Source organism: Mus caroli, chromosome 1 (genome assembly GCF_900094665.2).
Source record: "Mus caroli chromosome 1, CAROLI_EIJ_v1.1, whole genome shotgun sequence".
Taxonomy (NCBI): domain Eukaryota; kingdom Metazoa; phylum Chordata; class Mammalia; order Rodentia; family Muridae; genus Mus; species Mus caroli.
Window position 1 is genome coordinate 93,070,218 of NC_034570.1, and position 6,830 is coordinate 93,077,047.

Consider the following 6,830-nt stretch of genomic DNA (forward strand, 5'->3'; position numbering starts at 1 on the left):
TGACAAAGTTGTGATAGCTCAAGCACTTGCTGCCATTGAGCAAGGGGCCTCCCCCGAAATCTGGCTATCTATGCTCAAGAATTAGTAGACATTGGTGGCTGGCCTCTTTAGTCGAGTTCGCCCTAGGTCATTTAGTAGTTACTGTCACATAGCACTGCGGTATCCAGGGACGGGCAACTTTCCTCATGCACAGATCAACCTAAGACATGGGGCCCGGTTACCCTATGACAGGAAAGGCTGTGACATTAGAGGAACGACCTAAGACAGGAGCCACAGCGGATGAACATGATTGCACAGGCCTAGTCTAGCCTCATTTTAATAAAATAAAAAGGGGGAGATGTGAAGAGCCGTGCCGCAAGCAATCATGTGCTGCAAACAATCGCCATTATAAGATGGCACTGGCCTCCGCTGTGCCTAACTAGTAAACAAGGCTTGTACGCAGGTGCGAGAGTGAACTCACACTTAGTCACTGTCCATCTCGGGACGTAGTAGTAGGGTGATGGGCGAGCAATGAATCAGGAGCTGACACGCCACATCAGGTGCTGAAACGCCATGGCTGAGGGCTATATAAGCAATGCCATCTTCCAAGGTCAGGGTCTTCCCTCCTGAAGAAGCAATAAAGCTTTTGCTGCAGAAGATTCTGGTTGTCCGAGTGTGTTCTTGCCGGCGAGAATCATAGCTTGGGACAGGAAGTGAAACACAAAGATACTTTAAAAAAATTATTGTTTTCTCATATATTATACTCCAAAAGCAGTTTCCTCTCTATCTCCCCTCTCCAGTCTCTCACCTTGAACTTCTTTTATCCTGAGTCATGGCCCCTCTTTACCTCCCCTCAGAGAAGAGCAGACCTTCCAGAAACATCAGCTAAACACAGCATAACAAGCTACAATAAGACCTGACACATGCCATCACATCAAGGCAAACTAAGAGGAGAAGCAGTGTCCCAATGCCATGATAAAGTCAGAGACAATCCTCATGTTCCTCGTTAGGGATTCCATAAAAACACCAAGCTATTCATCCATAATGTAGATGTAGAGGACATAGGCTAGACCACTACAGACTCATTAATTTCTCTCTACAAGTCCCCTTGAGTCCCTGTTAGTTGATCCTGTGGGCAATGTTCTGGTGTCATACCTTGACTCTTCTGATAGCTCCAGAGGACTCTGTTAGATTTGCCTAATATTTGGCTTAGGATTCTGTATCTGCTCCTATTGTTGTGATCATAAAAAGAAAAAGAACTATAAGAATATGATCTGGTGGGGTGTTGGGGAAGGGGTTGCCCTGGCAGGCCTAAGCCAAGGCATTTCTTCCCCATGAGGGACCAGATATACACCAGTATAGTATAGAATAGAGTTTATTTATGGCATGGGGAGGAGAGTTAAGAGAGAAGTAGAGGCAGAGAAAGGCAGAGAGAAAGAGAGAGTAGATCAGTAGAAGCTGGTCTTGACCATGTGGAGAGAGGAGATAAGGGAAGGGGAGCAAGGGGGCAAGATGTAAGAGAAAGAACGGGAGTGCCTTTCTTTATATATGGGTGATGTTCATGGATATATCTGTGCATGTTTGTAGGGCCTAGGTCACAATTTGATGTGTCATTCCTTAGGAATTGTCTACTCTACAAAATTATTTTAAGGATTAGAGATTCTTATTGTGCTGGAATGTGTACTTAAGAAGTATTGCACTTAAAATAGTAGCAGCCTAGCAAGTCTGAAGGATCCATGTGTATTCAACTCTGTTTCCAATACTGGGATTACAAGCAACCAAGCTAACTTGTATTGTGGGCTTGTTTGCAGTTTCAGAGGATGACTTGTGAATATCATGGTCAGGAATATGGCAGGAGGCATTCAGGTATGGTGTTGTAGCTGTATCTTCTTTTTTATATCTGATTTTTTCAAACGTAAGTGGGGTGACTGTGAATGAAGAGAGGCCTTCTATTGGAAAATTAAGCTGTTGCTATGATAAAAAAACCATAACAAAAACAACTTATAGAATAAGATGTTTACTTTGGTTTATAGTTCCTGAAGAATAAGAGTTTATCATGACCAGGGGACATGGAACCAAATGGCAGGCATGGTAGTAGGAACAGAAATGTGAGAGCTCATATCTTGAACATCAAGCACATAGATGAAATAAAAAATGTGCAAATGGCTTGCTAGCTTTTGGATCTCAAAGCTCACCATCAGTGATGCACATTCTATAGCAAGACTCCACACATGTAACCTCCATAAACATGCCAATAACTGAGGAACCATGGATGTCAGGGGGCATTTCTCATTCAAAGTATTACAATTACAATCTCATGTATAGCAAAGAGTTTTATTCATGAATTCTTTACATGAGTCAAAGGCCTGATTTAAGAACTCTTCCAAAACCATGATTAAAAGTCATGGATTAGGGTGACTGAACAAATCAACTCTCTTCAGTTTCAGAAATGACTGAAATGCAAATTTTTCAGATGATGATTCAATTCCATTTGTCCAGTCTCTAGTTTGGGAACAGAATTAAGATTAGAATTTGAACATCTTAGCAGAATGCATAAAGAAAATCTTTTAAGGACAATGTGAGGGAAAGTATACCTGGCCAGTCAATATTTTTAGTCATGGATATAAGAAGATGAAATTCTGCAGACTTATATAAATTCAAAAGTCAAAAGCTCTGCTAAAAAAGAAAAGTTCAAGGCAAAAGTAAGAAAATCCTTAAGAAGTTGTGTGACATTGTCCCTATTCACTTTCAAAAGATGGGTATGGATTTTTGATTTGAAGACTTTGCTTTTGTGGAAAAATGTGAAAATGCTGGAGAGGAAGAACATTGAACAAAACTTAGAAAAAAGCTACCCTTTCCATTCATATTGATCCTAAAAATTTCTCATAGCTAAGAAGAGAAAAACAACATTCTTAAAAAGTTATGGACTGTTAAGAGAGAGAGAGAGAGAGAGAGAGAGAGAGAGAGAGAGAGAGAGAGAGAGAGAGAGAGAGCTGTCTAGAATTCATCATAGACCCTTTGGTAGCCTGAGTAGGCAAAGGATATTAGGTATTTAGCAAAAACATTAGAGGGATTTTAGAATATACTACATTATTGTAATTTATTGTATTAACATAAATTTGAAATAAATTGATATATATAGAGGGATCAGAAATAGAAATTTTTAACTGCCATCAATCTTTGTGTATGTGTGTGTGTGTGTGTGTGTGTGTGTGTGTGTGTGTGTGTGCGTGCACACACACACGTGTCTAAATATATATACATGGGTGTGGTATATGAATATGGTTTATTCACATAAACTAGAGGAGGATGCCAGATTTCCTGCTCTATTACTCTCCATGTCATCTCCTTGAGATTGGGTCTATCCCTGAATCTAGAGCTAAGCTAGGAGCTAGGAATCCCCAGTAATCCTCTTATCAGTTTCACATGGTTCTGGAGTTATGGGATCATTCAGATCCGTCTTTGGCTGCTGAAATATGTACAAGATATTTGAATTCAGGTCATAGCAATCACTTTACCCTTAGACTATCTCTTCATTGTTTCTCCCACACATATACTCCATACAGACATTTTGATCTATTCTATTTTCAGTTATGATTTTTTTAAGTAAGTTCTGCCTATGCAGAAATGTGCGTAGCACTACTAGGAGAGTAAGTGACTTTAAGAATGATTATCAATAACTTAGTTTTAATTTGAACTATCATTATATTTCTGAATATTACAGCTTAACCTGTTGCCTACTGAAGAACTCAGAATTCTAAATAAGAGATTAACGGATTGCTTGCATTCTACATAAATGAACTGTACTATACTAGACAAGTCTATTAAGATTAAAGAGATAGATATATTTATTTAAAGGTGATATAATATGCTGACCAAAGTTATGACTAAAAAAAAAATTCAGTAAAGTAAACGTACTTGATGAACCTGAGGATAAATGAACACAAGTATGCTTTGACTTCTGACAATGGCAGGTATGTTATAGTGTGCTGGGACCCTGGCTCCTGTAGCAGCTACAGCCTCCCACTGCCCCTCCCCCCCAATCTCCCATCCTCCCACCCCTGCAGAGATGTGTGTGGCTATCAGTCACCTAAGCAATGCCCCAAGCTCCTGGTATTCTGTCTGGACTCCACCTCCACAGTTACCTGGCAACAGCCAGGTAGGCCCAGCCCACTATAAAAGGGGCTGTTTGTCCCCTCCTCTCTCTCTTACACTCTTAGTCTTCCTTCCTTACTCTCTCCTCTCATCCTCCTGCCCCCCCCCAAACCTTATCCCCTCTCTCCACATGGCCATGGTCAGCCTCTACTGCTCTACTGTTCTCCTTCTCTCTGCCTTTCTACAATAAGTACCTTAAAACCATGGACTGCCTCTTCTCATCTGGACCAGCTGTGCTGAAACAATAGATTAGGTCTCCCTCTAAGGATCCACACCTAACCTCCCACTGGGAGGCCTCTCTGCATTCCCAGTGATGGCTTCTACCAAACCAAGATAAGCACCAGAGCAAGACATGGAGTCTTGTCTAACAGTAACAAGCTGGAACCCTCCTCCTGCCCTTTTCCCTTTGGGCCATGATGACTTTCATGCAAGAATAAGGCAAACGGGGACTATATGAGTATTTATAAATCAAATATTGCACCTTAAACTGTGCTTAAAAATATGTGGAATCTAATAGAAAATATACAGTGTAGGTCAAATCTGTGAACATATGAACAATTTATGAATTTAGAAATCTTTGCTATTATCCTTCATTTCAGATAATTCTGTATCCATTGGATTTCCTTGTTTTGTGCCTCAAAATTTTATTTTGCTCCAAAATATTATGTAAAGGCAAGTACATAAGATATTTTAACTCTGTTTTTGTTGTATTCCTCCTAAATCCTAGAGAATTAACATAAACCCACAAAAGGATGTTCAATGTGAGAGGTTTGGAATCCTCAGTTCTAAATGAAATGTCTTTATAAAACTCCTCTCCAAGGAGACAGAGGGTAGCAGATCTTGAGTTAAAGGCCACCCTCATACAGAACAATTTCCAAGTAGAGAAAAGCTTAAGTCCAGACATGGGAGTATATGCCTTTGATTCTAGCATTCATGAGAGAGAGCCATGAAGATCTCTGACTTCAACATCAATCTACAGAGCAAGTTCAACTATAGCCAAGCTTAGATAATGAAGGATTTGGAAAACAGAAAGCTGGTGATAATATGATAGAACAAGTGTTCCATATTCTAGCTAGAGCGAGCATCAGAACTCAGCAGTTTTGGCAATGTGTCACTGGATTTAGAGTGAAACAATAGAAGGGACTACTGGAACAATTGATGCTGGTTAGCTGGATCTAAAAAATTAACTATGATTTAGAAGAGATCAGCATCACTGACATGAAATATGGAAAGTGTTTTCTGAGCACAAAGAAGTGCTCTTGAGATAGCTGAGGTTGTACCTTGATGTGCAAGAAACACCTAGGTGGTACTGGCTTTGAAGGTATGAAGGGGTCATGGAGAGCAGCTGAGTATTTACCCTATGAGAGGCCAGGGAAGGTCATTTGTAAAGGTGCAGCTTCAGTTGCAGTTGACTACCGAGGACTGAAGGTGACATGCAAAGAAGTTGAGACTTAACACCCTGAAGAGAACTTGTAAGTGTCTATTGCTTAAGTCTAGTTGCAGTTGAAGACTTTAGTATATTGATGATGTCAGGATTATAGGATGTGATCATCAAGAATAGCAGCAGTGGTAGAATGGAATCAACAAGAACCTAGAGCACTACAGAAAGCAGAGCTATAGATTTGACCCAAGCCTTTTGGAGGGACCTGAAGTGTCATGTGTAGATCCCAGACATTGGTACAAGAAGCTGTGAAGTTAAAGTTCACTTGGAGACCCAAAATGTTAAAGATGCTAGAGCTGTGCGATACCTGCCAAGGAAAGCTGTATTTTGCATTCAACAAAGATGAAAAAAGTATTGGAGATTTTGAAGACAACTTTGACATTAGACATACATGAAGATGCAAAGTTTGGAGTATATCCAGCTGTTTTCCTGTCTTGTTTTAGGATTTACAGTTAAGTGATTGGGTGAATCTCAGAAAGGACTTTGAAATTTGTGCTTTAAATGTTGTTGAGACTGATATAGATTATAGCAACTTTGGAGATAAATATATTTTGCATAATGCCATGTTTAGCTATGACCCTCATAGACTCATATTTGTGAGTAAGCCTATGGAAGCCAGGAAGCAGAATTTGGTGCTTTGATTATGCTTGGCACAGGAAGTGGCACTATTTTGAGGTGTTACCTTGTTGGACTAAGTGTGTCACTATGGGAGTAGGCTTTAAGACCCTGATCCTTGCTAACTGAAAGTCAGTTTTCTTGTTTGCCTTTTGATTCTGATGAAGAAATCATTTTCCTTTTCCTTTTTTTATTAGATTTTTTTATTTACATTTCAAATGTTGTCCCCTTTCCTAGTCTCACCTCCAAAAATCCCCTACCCCCTTTCTTCTCCCCCTGCTTCCCAACCTACCCACTCCTGCTTCCTGGCCCTGGCATTCCCCTATACTAGGGCATAGAACCTTCACAGGACCAAGGGCCTTTCCTCACTTTGATGATTGATTAAGCCATTCTCTGCTACATATGATGATGAAATCTTACTCCTCCTGTGCCATGCCTGCCAGGGCACTGCCATTGAAAGAGTTAATTACTGGACACCTGAACTCTCCATGAACTCTTCAGCTCAGAGTTCTCTTACCCCTCCCATCCAGAGATAGTTCCCGGAGCACTCCTGAACTTTTTACCCCAAGGTACCCCCTCCCAATTGGAAACTGCTCCAGGAACATTTTTTAGATAAGGGGTCTCCTGGAAAAAACCTAGT